General features: G+C 32.9%; 1 pseudogene; it reads right to left on the minus strand.

Annotated features, from left to right (window-relative positions):
- Positions 1-959: 959 nt before the first annotated feature.
- Positions 960-10240, minus strand: LOC120175257 (annotated as a pseudogene).
- Positions 10241-14503: the final 4263 nt, after the last annotated feature.

Raw genomic sequence — 14503 nt, forward strand, 5'->3', positions numbered from 1 at the left:
ATTAGTTGAGTACTGATACCCTTATTTAAGGTATCAGTACCCTCACCATAGTATTGATACTCCATTGAATATCAAAATAGGCTATTGGAATCCTAAATCTAAAACGGTATCAATACTACCCTATGAGTATCGAAACACGACTTGTAATATCAATACTCTGTAGATGAGTATCAATACTTACCCTTCCAAAATTCCTTTATATCAAGCTAGTTGATGAACAATATGGGTACTGAAAGAACAGTACCGATACTCGAACCCAAAAATGTCATGTTTTGGGCACGAGAATGCAACCTAACATTACTCATTTGTCCCCTTAAGGACATTAGTTGATGTTTAAATCTTAGGTAAGTATATAAAGGTTATGAGGAGTTATTTTTCATGCTTAAAAACACTTTCAACTAGAATCTACCATGAACATGATCAACATTTCATAAACTTGTGCTTAGAGGTGGGTATACGGGCTACCCGCCCGTTTAGCCTGCGGGTTTTAACGGTGCGGGCTTAAACGGAGCGGGCTAAAAAGCCCGCATTCATAAACGGTTTTGAATTTTAAGGCCCGCGGCCTGTCCATTTAACCCGAGGGCTAAACGGGCTTACCCGCGGCCCGTTTAATAAAAATAATTTTAAATGCTTTAAATGCAATAAAAAATAATGTTTTAACTTACTACACCTTTAAAAATGATCGAGCAACTTGAAAAGGAAGGTAGCACCGTCAAAATAATAAATAATATTTAATTTTTATTTTAAATAGCCAGAAATGATTATAAAATAATATTTTTTTAAATTTTTTAATCATTAATATATATATATATATATATATATATAATGATATAATTACTTAAACTCAAATTAAAAAACAATATTCACTTATATCACCAAATTGAAAAACAAATAAAACAATAATCACATTACACTTTTATAAAACACGATTATTCAAGGATATAATATGAAGACACAGAAGTGTCTGAATTCTGAAAGCAGAAATTCAAACATAAAAATTCAACAAAGTCAAACATTATACAAATCTAACAAGAAAGTTGTCAAGTTGTCATAATAATTGTATTTTATGGATACTTTAGAGAAAGACTAAAACATAATATGAAAATATAAATAAAATACTTACAGTATAGAGTAAATTTGAAAGATACAGTTATACTAAAATTGATAAAATATAAGTCATTAATTTGTTAAAATATATTTATTTTGTAAAAGTCTTTAAAAGTTGAAAAGTATGTTTTCAATTTTTTCTTTTACTTTTCTTTCTTATTTTTAATCCAAATATTACGTGTCATGTGATATATTATTAGAATATCACGTGACTTTTTATAATTAAAGAATAAAATGGATAACATACTTCATGAAAAAAATAAAGGTCAAAATTAAATAAAAAAAAATCTTTAAATACCAAAATGATAATGATGTATATTTAAATGAAAAAAATATTAAATAGCGGTAAAATTATGACAAACGCCCTAATAAATTTAAGAACTACAATAGTTATAAGTAACATCATATTATAGGTAATTTATTTCTTTTTCTATAAAATTCTTTAAGTTTATTTATCTAAAATTTTATGAATTTTAAATTAAGCGGGCTTTAACGGGTTTCGCGGGTAGCCCGCGGTTATACCCATTAAACCCGCAGGTTTAACGGTCCGGGCTAAAAAGCCCGCGATTTAAACGATCTTTAATTTTTGAGGCCCGAAGCCCGCACAGGTCGCGAGTTAAACGGGTAGCCCGCGGGCCTTAGCCCATATACCCAGCTCTACTTGTGCTAGCTAAGAAAATACACTTAATGACCCACAAATGGTATAGGGAGGTTATAAATGTGTTACCTTGGTTCTCTGTTGTGGAAAAACGTTTCCAAATCAACCAAAGGCTAACTTCTATTTTCCTTTGGTTTCGGATCCTTCTCCAACTTCTCTCACTAATATAACATGAAAAATGAGTTACTAACTTATTTATGAGACTAAAATGAAGCTATGAACACTTTCTTAAACTCAAATCCACTAAAAACGAGTTAGAAATCCCTAGTTTCTTAAATCCCATTAAACTCCCATTTATGGCTATTGTTACCAAGCTTTGAGATTGAGGGCTTAAACGAAAGCTTGAGGTGAGGAGATCATTATTCTTGCCTTGGAAATTTCATACTAAACTTGAAAGGCTATCAAGTTTTCATCTTTGTACTTACTTGGAGAAGAAAAGTTACGAAATGGAGAGGAAGAAGGTAGGGGACAAGGGATGATAAAAATAAGGAAAAAAGGGGGAGTGGGTAAGCATAATACATCATCCATTTAAAACCAAATCAGCTTGAATCATAAGAGGTGTAATTGCCCTTTTAATCCTTCCAGCTTATCCCAATTAATAAAATACCCCATTTTTTCTATTAATTGGGCCTAACCCAAGCCCCAAACCAACTTAAATTGGTCCAAGCTTTCTATAAGTCTAGTAAGCTTGCCTAAATAAATCTTGGGTTGGCCTGAAATTATTAACCTGAGATTTGGGGCGTTATAACTCTCTCCTCCTAATAAGAAATTTTGTGCTCGAAATTTACCTGGATAGAAAAGATGCGGATACTGAAGTTGCATATCTTTCTTGGTTTCCCAAGTTGATTCATCAACTCTGTGGTTTCTCCATAAAACTTTTACTAAGGGAAAAAGAGGGAGTGGGTAAGCATAATACACCATCCCATTTAAAACCAAATAAGCCTTTGAATCATAAGAGGGTGTGATTGCCCTTTTAATCCTTCCAACTTATCCCAATTAATAAAATGCCCCATTTTTACAACTAATTGGCCTAACCCAAGCCCCAAAACCAACTTAAATTGGTCCAAGCTTTCTATAAGTCTACTGGGATTGCCTAAATAAATCTTAGGTTGGCCAAAAACTATTAACTCGAGATTTGGGGTGTTACAACCCGCTGTTAAAAACTTTAGTTTTTGTTTTATTTTAGAACCCCTTCAAAAGTTAACGTAAAGTTTTTAAAAAATTGATAGTTTAGGTAATAAAACGAACCAAAACTGATAGTTTAGATAGTAAACATGTTAATAAGATTAGGGGTTCGAACCATGGTATTGTGAAAGTAGCAAACTGGGTTGGAAGGATCGCTCCCATAATGGACCTCTACAGTACTCGACTCGAGTTAATAAATCAATAAATTAAACATTAGTGATTATAAAAAAATAATTTTAATGAAAATTTTTAAAATTATGTATTCTAATTCAAGTTTAATTCAGGAGTTATACTAGGTTTATTTGCTATGTATAAGTTGTGGATTTAGTTTATTTTTTGAATAGTGTGGATTAAAGTTTTGTACTTTAATTTTGATCAATTCTAGTTTTTATATATTTTTTTAAAATTTTCAATCTTAATCCTAACTAAATTATCATAGACTTAAAATGATCAAATAAGATAATATAAATCAATTCTACAGCTTACGCAATGTACAACGATTAATGGAAATTTATCAAATTTCCATTAATAGTTGTATATAAAATAAAAAAACTAGGTAACTTATGTGTCATTATTCTATTAATTAAATAAAATTAACTAAAAATGTTATTTAATTATTGGCGTGAAAATTTAAAAAATATTAAATATCACATCGTACTATGCAATATCATCGTGAAGTTTTTAACAACAGAGTATCAAATTGAAACTTAAAACTAAACATTAAATATGAATGTAATAAATTGGGTTGAAATGATTACGCTCGCCTCTACAATATCCGGTTCCAATTAACCAGTCAATAGATCATATACCTATATATATATATAGTTAGGGTTTTAATTTGAGAGTTGAAACCCTCATTATTGATATTAAATCAAATAGGGATAGTAATCTATACGCTAAGTTAGAGTGACACTCTATACATTTACATATGTCATGCCACATTAATTTGTAACCAAATCAATGAAGGTAAACTCATTGCATGTAACTCTACTATTATCAAATTTATAAATGATTCATTATATTTTAAGAACTCACAATCGAGTCATTCGATTAATCGGATTTAATTAACTAAAAAGGCGTAATATAGGGGTGTCATAAAATTTGACCCATATTTTATCTTTTTTTATTAATCCGGGATAAGTACAAGGCAATATATGTTTAAAGATAAACTCTCAACCTTTCGACATTGAACGCTGTCGCCTCTAACATCTATAGTGCTCGAACTCAGATCTTTAAGGAACAACAACAATTCATTTACCACGGAGGCCACTTGTTTCGTGACCCATATTTCACTGACTGTGTTCATCCTAAGATTCTATTTGTACCCATTCATTTTGTTTTTGTTAATATACGTATTTACACCCTTCGAAATATTTATGGACACTTTTTTTAGTGGAAACGGAAGTCAACAGACTACAGTTTTACACGATCATAGGGGAGCCGTGACAGTCTCGAAATACAACGACCTGAATGGAAGGTGGCAAAGGATCAACAGTATGAAGAACAAAAGTGGTATCTGAAGTCATCTTAGCTAAGAGATCAGCAGCTACATTTGCTTCGCGAGGGATATGCGAGAATCAACGAACCAAGCTTGAGAACAGACTCGAACAATAGCACGTATCGTAGCAAAGGGACTGACTGCAGATGGTGGAGCAAGGAGCTGAATGGCATCACTGCTGTGAGTTTAAACCGAAACTTTTCAAAACCCAAGGACCATGCAAGATTTAAACCTTCATGGATTGCTTTGGACACTCTATATCTACTTGCTTTAAAAGAAAAACTTATTTTAATTTATTATATATATATATATATATATATATATATATAGAGAGAGAGAGAGAGAGAGAGAGAGAGAGACCTAATTTCTGGTCATAATTTTCGTTCACCCTAATGGAACAAAGATTATGATATTTTTATAATGGGTGTTGGCGGTAAAGGTGCCGTGGGGGGTAAAGACTTTTGGGTCACTTAAATTGAGGAAGAAATGGTTTGCAAGAAATAACTCTAAACACGAAATCAACTAATGGCAAACCTTGGTGGCATTGCCATGTCCATACACGACTTGTCTTGTTTGGGATCAATGGGTTGCCCTATAGGAATCATGGGAATAAATATTGATTTTCTCTTCATGTTTTAGGGTCCAAATCACAATATTTTGATGCTTTGGATTAATTTGCAAGAAAGAAATATGTTTGTCGTAAAATATTACTTCATCATTGTAGGGGGTTCACTAAATTTGTTTGACCTGATAATGATACGAGTTAAATTTGTACAAATAATTTAAAAATCTTAAGTTTACTTATCAAACATTTAATTTAAATTATAAATGGAAGGGTGATATGATAATTTTATGTACTGATATGGAATTGACACGAAATTCATGTGTCATTCACGTCATTTTTTTCTTTTATCTTTTCCTCTGAATATGAATGTTGTATAGTTTCGTTCTTTTGTCATAACAACGCTGCAATTATCATTCTTCAGTGTTTTATCTGACCACATAAGATATCGACAAACTCATATCATTATCTCTAACTACTTTATAAGTTTAGATTTACATAAATCACTCATAAAACTCAACCCTAAACTCGAAACTCCAAATCACTCTAATTTATAGTCTCCAACATCCGATCAGCATAGAATCAACTGGATAACATTTGGATAAAAGTGGATAACATGGGGAAGATGATGAATGAAAAAGATAAAGAAAAGAGAGAGAGAAAAGAAAAGCGAATAATATGTGGCTTACACATCAACGAAAAATAGTCCATATTAAGAAAGATCTATGTCAACACACCTTATGTAATTTAATGACATAGTGACTAAAATGGGAATAATGTCAAAGTTAAGTGATCAAATTGAGTTTTTTTTTAAAATTTAATGATCAAAACAAGAATGAGATTAAAATTGATTGATGAAATTTGTACTTTACCCCTAAAAAAAGACTGTTCCCTTGTGTCATGAACTAAAGGTTGCATCACAAAGCATATATGTATCTATGTACACCAAGAACATTAATTAGATTCAAGAGAATCACTGAGTTTTTTGTTCAGTGATCATAAATTTTCATCCAAATAGTCCCGGAATAATAGATGTCGACGATTTCGAATATCGTTCAAGAAGTGATAAGACTTTCGCAACTTTTCTCCCTAGATGGCCGCCGTCGTGAACATTCCCCCCAGTTAGACCAACGAGAAGGTATCTAGCTTTCGTTCCGTAGTTTTCCACCATTTCTTTCGACCCAAAAACCTTCTCCAGGAGACCGAGTGCCGCTTCCTTTAGCGAATCCGTTCCCCATGTCAAGATATCTAACACGGGCTCTATCGCTTTAGCCTCGTGCAAGACGACGGCTCCTCTCTGGAGACAGCCATCCTGAACCAATGTGGAAAGTGTCTGGATTGCTTCATAAGCAGTTGCCTCGACTTTGTCATGCAAGAGGCTTACTATGTAAGGCAGCGAGTTTGCTTCCAAAAGACAAAACGAAGTGGTTACCGTGCAAATACCACCGTGTGCAGGGCATACGGGAAGACGAGATGTCCGAAAACACCAGCAGCTGGTTCTTTCGGACACGACGGTGAGCTTAGGACTGCTCATCGATAGATAGCCAATGAGAGCTGCTGCTCTTGCCTTTGCTATTACTGAACCAGCTTTGAGGAAGTTTACGAGCAACGGGTAAGCTCCATGTTTGACCACCATCCGTTGTGACTCGACATTTGCAGGATCTGTAAACCTAAAGAGAGCACTTAAAGCCTGTTCTCTAGCTTCCATCCTCCCGGATCTCAAAAGATTTATAATTGCCGGAAGTCCATCCAACTCGATCAATTTTGTAGTTAGTGATACTTCAGATTTCGGAAGGTTGGCTAGTAGACCGGCAGCAGCCATTTTGACATCAATGTTACAGTCATTTTCGAGGAAGCCCACGAGACCCTCCAACCGTTTCGGCTTAAGAAGGTAATCTACAACTCCTTGCGACTCTTGTTGAGAAAACAAGAAGAGAAGGCTTACAGCAATTTCTCTTACTTCAGAGTCCGGATCATCGAGAAGAGGAAGGACTAAAGATACGCCATTGGCAGTAAGAACAGCTGCCTTAACCAATCGAGCTTCGGACCTGCATATTCCTAACAGCGCATGCAATGCAGGCTTTCGGAAATTGTTCGATGAATTGGTACTCTGTTGCAAAGCCAACAATTGAGTGATGATTGGCTCCAATTCAAGTTGGGCCCCGTCTTCGTCAACAAAATATTTGACTCCGTCGCCTTCAGAAGAAAGTTTCTCAACAATTTCGGAGCATTTGACTATAAGAATTGTACACACGTGAAGAGAACATTAGCTTCAGAAAAATAGGAACTCCACCTCCAGCAGCAATAAGCTCTTTATTAGCACGACAACCGGATAGTTTAACAAGAACTGATAACGACAACTCCTTCAGTTCAATATTGCCGGATGCCACCATCGAAAGCAACGGAGGTATAATGCCTTCCTCACCAAGGACTTTTAAGTTTGAATCATACAAATCCATGATAACCAATGCTCTCAATAGTGACATCCTTGAAGACTCCGGCCCTGAAATACAATCAGAGGTATCAACATACACTGCAGTCATAAAATTATTCCGAATAGAATCATTCAATAAAAAGACAAGCTGTTCAAAAAAGTATACGTAAAAGGGTTTCCCAACCTTGAACGATTCAATCAATCAGTGGTTTATAATACCACCCTGACTTGGCAGCTCGAGGAATGTTCTCCTCATCAACATCAAAAAGTTTATTTAATATTTTTTCGGCATAGTCTGCCGACTCCCTGACCGGACCCTTTAGAAGGGTAACAAGAAAAAGAATTGCACTGCTTTGCAGAGAGAGTTGGCGGCAAAAACAAACATTCCATTTGGATCTGTCTTGCAATAACTCATATAGCAGTTCAACTGCAGCCATTGAGATGGTCGGATCACGGCCTAAACATGGAACAATGTAATCGAAACCCTGCTGCTCGATCACTTTTTCCTATAATTTTTTGTTTAAAAGAACATAGTCAGTTGAAAGGATTCAACTCTTTCCTTTACATAGTAATCTAAAGATTATCAACAGAGAAAATCATGAATCTAATTTACTAAAAAGCAAGCCGATGAGTTCTAATCAGAATGGTTATTTGTAGATAAACCGGCATACAGTGAATCAAATCTAATTCAGGGTAGGTTTGGAAACCAGAAACATTTCTAGTCAGCTAATCCCTCCAATGGACATCCAATAGCACATTCCATCAAAATTTCAGGTGTGCAAACTGTAAATATGTTGGTATCTGCAATTGTATGCGAGTATGCAAGTTTGTCTGCGGGTGTTAATGAATCTATTTGTATGCATTTAGACGATTACAGAAAATGAGTGAAAAGTACATGGTGTCAGTATTCTTACCTTATTTCTTGCATGCCCTTCCACCATATCTTTCAATGTGATTAAAATCTTCTTCTTGACTTCTCGGTTGCGAGAGCTACCGAGGATAGAAATTATACTGTCAGTGAGCCCTCCTATGGATATCCAATCCTTGTTTATAGAATTTTCTCTGATAAGTTCTTGCATTTGGTTCAGGGCCACCACTACTTTTAAATCAACACCTGATGACAACTTTGCCTGAGAAGCTCTGATTTTAAGGCAATAGTTCAGTTCTCTCCACTCATCTATTGATTGTCTGAGTGGAAGGTTAGATCTCAAAGAAGTATCTTCGAGAACATCTCCGGTTTCGGGATCAGTTTTCATCCCACAGTCAAACCGAGCTTCAATAGCAGCTCTCTCACATGTAGTACCGGTGCAAAGGCTTACAGGATCATCCATTACTTCCCCACTTATACGACAAATGAAAGGCTTAAGTGGAGGGATGTATTCTTTCTGCGTATCATATCGTTCTATAACCTGAGCCCTTTGAAAGTAATGCTTCTTCATTTCTTCATAATCTCTAGCTGCATCCGCTTGAGAAAGTAGCTCGATAACTTGTTCCAAGAAGAAAACTTCGGCCCTTTCTTTCCTATTGCCAGCTTCTTCTATTTCCCTTCTGAAGCTTGCTAGCTCCTTGCTAATTTCAGAAGGCTCCACTGGTACCCCAACTGCCCTTGCTATCTCTTCCAGCATATCATTCGCGAAACATTGGTCACGTTTCTGATCCCTAAGACCCTGGTTTAACCTGTCAACGATTTGGAGTTGAGAATGTGAAGTCTCAAACTCTACTTTTTGCATCTCACTCTGTAGTCTATTGACTTGATCGGATATACCAGAAAGAATTTCGGTATTCGCTATAGAGAATGCAGCCAAAGACCGTCCGATATCCCTTGTGACTTCTTGCACCTCATTAACAATGTGCCGGCACTTGACGAGCAAGTAGAAACGGCCCCTATTTTTGTATTTCTCGACCAAGTTATTTGCCTTCTTGACATCTGCATCCAAAGCCTCCAGAGCTAGTCTTGCTGCTTGAGAATCATTTAACTGTCGAAGCTGCAATTCCTTCAACACAGGCTCTATGTCAAAGAGATGCTTCGAGAGGACTTTGAAACTCTCCTTCTCGATCACAATATCCTTCGCAGCCTGAGCTGTTTTAATCACCTGGTTTGTCACCACAGCCAAGATGGTCCCGATCGGTATAAGTTCCATTGCCATTGCAATCAATTCTCTTCTCTAAATCTTTAATAATGTTCGGTAAGACCGATTACCGCTCCCAAATAGAAATCGATTATTCGACTTTATAAAGCATCATTTGCCTTTGAGTAACCTATCAGCAAGCAATACATAACACAATCAACACAACAACATACCGAATTTACAGAAGAAAGGGAAGATGCCACTTCCTTGAACAATGATAAAACAAAGAAAACATGAAACCTGAAGTTCGTTTCCCAGCAATGTCCTACTATGATTAGCCAAATAATTCGAGCTGTTGTGTCTGGTGTTCATCGGTTATCGATGACTAAGAAATATTCTAAACATATACTCCCTAGTAATCGAGTTTAGCTCGGTCAGTTCATGCAATTATTCGAATCCTAGCATATCAATCTTCTCTATCTCCAAGAACAACTAAATTCCAACCACTAAAATCACAGAATACTGCAATTTAACACGGAAAAGGGCCCTGATTTTAGGTTAAATTGACACCCATGAAAGCAAAAGGAATTCAAACAAAAGCTTAAGTTGCCAAAAAGAAAGAAAGGAAGATAACCTTACCTTACATTTCACAATTTCCTTCATTTTCTTTCCATATCAGCTTGAACAAAGAAACTAAAAGCATAAAAAATGGAACACAAGAGCAGGAAGTTAAAGGTCCATATCTCTGAAGAAAGACTATTTGAAAATCACCAGAGAAACCCAAAGAGCCGAGAAGAAGCTTTAATTGTGACAGAATTAGTATCAGCTAAGAACAAGACGGGAATGTGAAATGAAACCAAAAACCTTTTTTTTACTGTTGATTGAAGAGAAGACGACTTGGATATCAAGCCAAGCTCTTTTACTATTATTATTAGTTGAGTGTGGACCATGTAGTTTCCTTTCAATTTCATTTTCTCTAATGACAAAGCGTGTTAACGGTGGAAAAATGGGAATTTTCCCGGAAATTTCAGCTCGACAAGAAAAGGTCAAATTGTTCAAAATCAAAAACTAATAAATGTTCCTCTTTCCTTTTCTATGACTAAGTCACAAATTAGACTCTCTTATTAAAATGCACGTGTGTTAAACCACAAAATTAAAAATAACCGATAAATCACTAATGAGAGTTAAACGACGTGAGAAAATTATTCGCGAACGTAAATCGCATATCTAAAATCAATCAGAATGACCAAAGCAGAAAAGATTATTATGATAACAAATAAACGTCATCTTAATCAGTCGTAGTGATGTCAAATTCAACCCTAATAAAAAGAATAAACGAAAAAATGTCAAACAATCGAAAATATACCAAAAGGTAAAGAAAAATATGTCATAAATCAAAATTATTAAAAATTCAAAAAGAAAAAAGAAAAGAAAAATCATACATGTAATATAAGAAAATAAATGTGATATAAGAAAACAAAATAAAAATATTAATTGATTGATTACATGCATAATAAAATATTGAAAATAATTTATATTTGTGATGATAATGATATTCATATTCGGTATTTTCTTAAAGAGGTCTAACAAGGTTAAGGTGGTGTTTGTTTTTACTGTGTAAGGTCTGCAAAGCTCTTATGTTTGCGCCGCAGACCACGCGCAGACATTGGGCTGCGCAGACATTGGGCTTCGCAGACCGTTTGTTTTTTAGAAGACAGAAGCTCTTCTAACGTCTGCGCGAGGTCTTCTTGGTTCAGACATGATTTTATATATTCAAAAGTCTTTAAACCTCTTCAAATAAATTAAAATTATTTAAATCTATTTTAAAATTTATTTTAAAATATAGATTGATTTATTTTAAAATATGGATTGATTTATTTTAAAATATGGATTGATTTATTTTTTATTTATTTTAAAATATGGAAATTTTTATTTTAAAATATGGATTGATTTATTTTAAAATATGGAAAAATTTATTTTAAAATATAGATTGATTTATTTTAAAATATGGATTGATTTATTTTAAAATATGGATTGGTTTATTTTAAAATATGAAAAATTATATTTTAAAATATGGATTGATTTATTTTAAAATATTGATTGATTTATTTTAAAAAATTTATTATTGTAGTTATATGGATTATTTAAATTTCATTATTATAAAACTAAAATTATTTAAATTTCAGTATTACAAAACTCTTTTAAGTTTAAAAAATCAGTTTATTTATATTTCAATTTATTTTAGCAGTCTACCGACGTTAAAAAACAAACAGTCTTCTTCTTGCAGACTGTAGACTTTTGGTCCACATCTTCTGCTGCAAATGCCTGCAGATGTAATTCGCAGACTGCAGATTTTTTACCTCTGTAAAAACAAATACTACCTAATTGTCATCTAACCATGTCCCTTCATTGTTCTTCATGACAATTAACAGTGACAAAATATGTGATTTAATCACTATTATTGTAATTATAATAATTAATTATTCTACCTATAAAATCACCTAACTCTTTTCTTTTCGGACAAAATGATTTTATTTAAGACTTTGTTCTTAAAATAAGACAACGCAAATCTTTTATAATCCTACTGATAAATTTAGGGGTGAGTATTCGACTGACTCGAGTTGAGTCGAGTCAAAAAAATTTAAGTTATTAGAGTTGACGAGTCATTTTTTGCAACTCAAACTTAACTTGAAATATTTTCGAGTCGAGTTTAAGAAATTCGAATCGAGTTATTCGAATTTCTATATTAATTTTATTATAATTATTTATAGTATTATGACAAGGATTTATTCTAATTTTTGTTGACTTTCTCTAACCATATAAGATTGATGAGAGTTTAATAATATATATTTTTATTATTATTTACCTCTCATTTATCGCTTAGATATTATTGATTTATCTTTATTTTGAGTTTATTTTGGACATGAACTTCATTTGATTAATTAGTCTAAAAACTAGTAGATTTCGACGGTCTATTCAACATCTTATAAAAGACAAGCAGAACTTCCTTGAATATTTAATTTAGAATTTACCTGAGACAAGGTTATCTAGAAGATGAAGAAGAATTCAACCAGAAGACTTAGATATTTATCTGTTGTGATAAACCTTTTTAATTTAGGATTTTTAGTTTGATTATTCTATTATTATTTTATTAGTTATTTTATTAGAACTATTATTAGGGTTTTTAGTTTGATTATTTTAGGAATGAGTTATTTTATTTACTTAGAACTCTCGAGTTATAAATACCTCTTAGGTTCAACAATTAAAATTCATATTTGAATTTATTTTCTTTAGTTATTTATTGAAGTTTATTTCTTCATCTCCATATTTTTTATTTTCTTTCATTATTTTCTTTTCACAATGCTAAGCATGATCCAATCCATGCTTGACTAAACTTCTACTTAGCCAAAGTTTTTTGCGAAACTAAATTTCATTCATGAGAATTGAATCTTGATCTTCATACATTTAGATCGTTTTCTTGATTCTTTGGAAACTGAGAGTGACAATCCGTCATTCTCTTAAAAGTTATTACATATTCAACTCAAAATGTGCACGTTGATTTGAAGAATGTTTTGCTTAAAGTTTGGAAGTCGGACCGGTTGGTCGTAATTCGGCTTCCTCTGAACAAACTTAGTGATGGTCCGTTAAGGGGAATCAAGATCGAGATTGATTCACTAGAATTTAAAGTTATTTCGGGTCTAACGCCGATAGACGTGGCTAGATCAACAAAGATCGAATTTTGGTGATAGACTTGGAAATTTCGATTAATCGGAGAGAAGAGTTAGCTGCAAGGGTTGAGCCTTGTCGACTATAACCGACATATATCACGAAGGGAAAATTTTATTCCGATGTTCGATCGAAATTGAGGCTAAGCAAAACCTGAGGCTATATCATCTTTATTGAATTCTTCTACTTTATTTATTTTCTCATTATTATTTTTTATTCAATATTTATTTATTTATTTATTTAATTCATTTATTTTCATTAATTTTAAATCCCCTTTTTATTTTCTTGCAGTTGATTCAATCCGAGGAACAACATTATCAAACTTTCTTAGTCCATGTGGATCGACCATATTTCTCTATTTTATTTATTTATTTAATATGGATTGATTTATTTTAAAATATTGATTGATTTATTTTAAAAAATTTATTATTGTAGTTATATGGATTATTTAAATTTCATTATTATAAAACTAAAATTATTTAAATTTCAGTATTACAAAACTCTTTTAAGTTTAAAAAATCAGTTTATTTATATTTTAATTTATTTTAGCAGTCTACAAACGTTAAAAAACAAACAGTCTTCTTCTTGCAGACTGCAGACTTTTGGTCCACATCTTCTGCTGCAAATGCCTGCAGATGTGATCCGCAGACTGCAGACTTTTTACCTCTGCAAAAACAAACACTACCTAATTGTCATCTAACCATGTCCCTTCATTGTTCTTCATGACAATTAACAGTGACAAAATATGTGATTTAATCACTATTATTGTAATTATAATAATTAATTATTCTACCTATAAAATCACCTAACTCTTTTCTTTTCGGACAAAATGATTTTATTTAAGACTTTGTTCTTAAAATAAGACAACGCAAATCTTTTATAATCCTACTGATAAATTTAGGGGTGAGTATTCGACTTACTCGAGTCGAGTCGAGTCAAAAAATTTTAAGTTATTAGAGTTGACGAGTCATTTTTTACAACTAAAACTTAACTTGAAATATTTTCGAGTCGAGTTTAAGAAATTCGAATCGAGTTATTCGAATTTCTATATTAATTTTATTATAATTATTTATAGTATTATGACAAGGATTTATTCTAATTTTTTGACTTTCTCTAACCATATAAGATTGATGAGAGTTTAATATATATATTTTATTATTATTTACCTCTCATTTATCGCTTATATTATTGATTTATCTTTATTTTGAGTTTATTTTGGACATGAACTTCATTTGATTAATTAGTCTAAAAACTAGTAGATTTC

The sequence above is a fragment of the Hibiscus syriacus genome, unplaced genomic scaffold (assembly GCF_006381635.1).
Source record: "Hibiscus syriacus cultivar Baekdansim isolate YM2019G1 unplaced genomic scaffold, ASM638163v2 tig00112159_pilon, whole genome shotgun sequence".
Lineage (NCBI taxonomy): Eukaryota > Viridiplantae > Streptophyta > Magnoliopsida > Malvales > Malvaceae > Hibiscus > Hibiscus syriacus.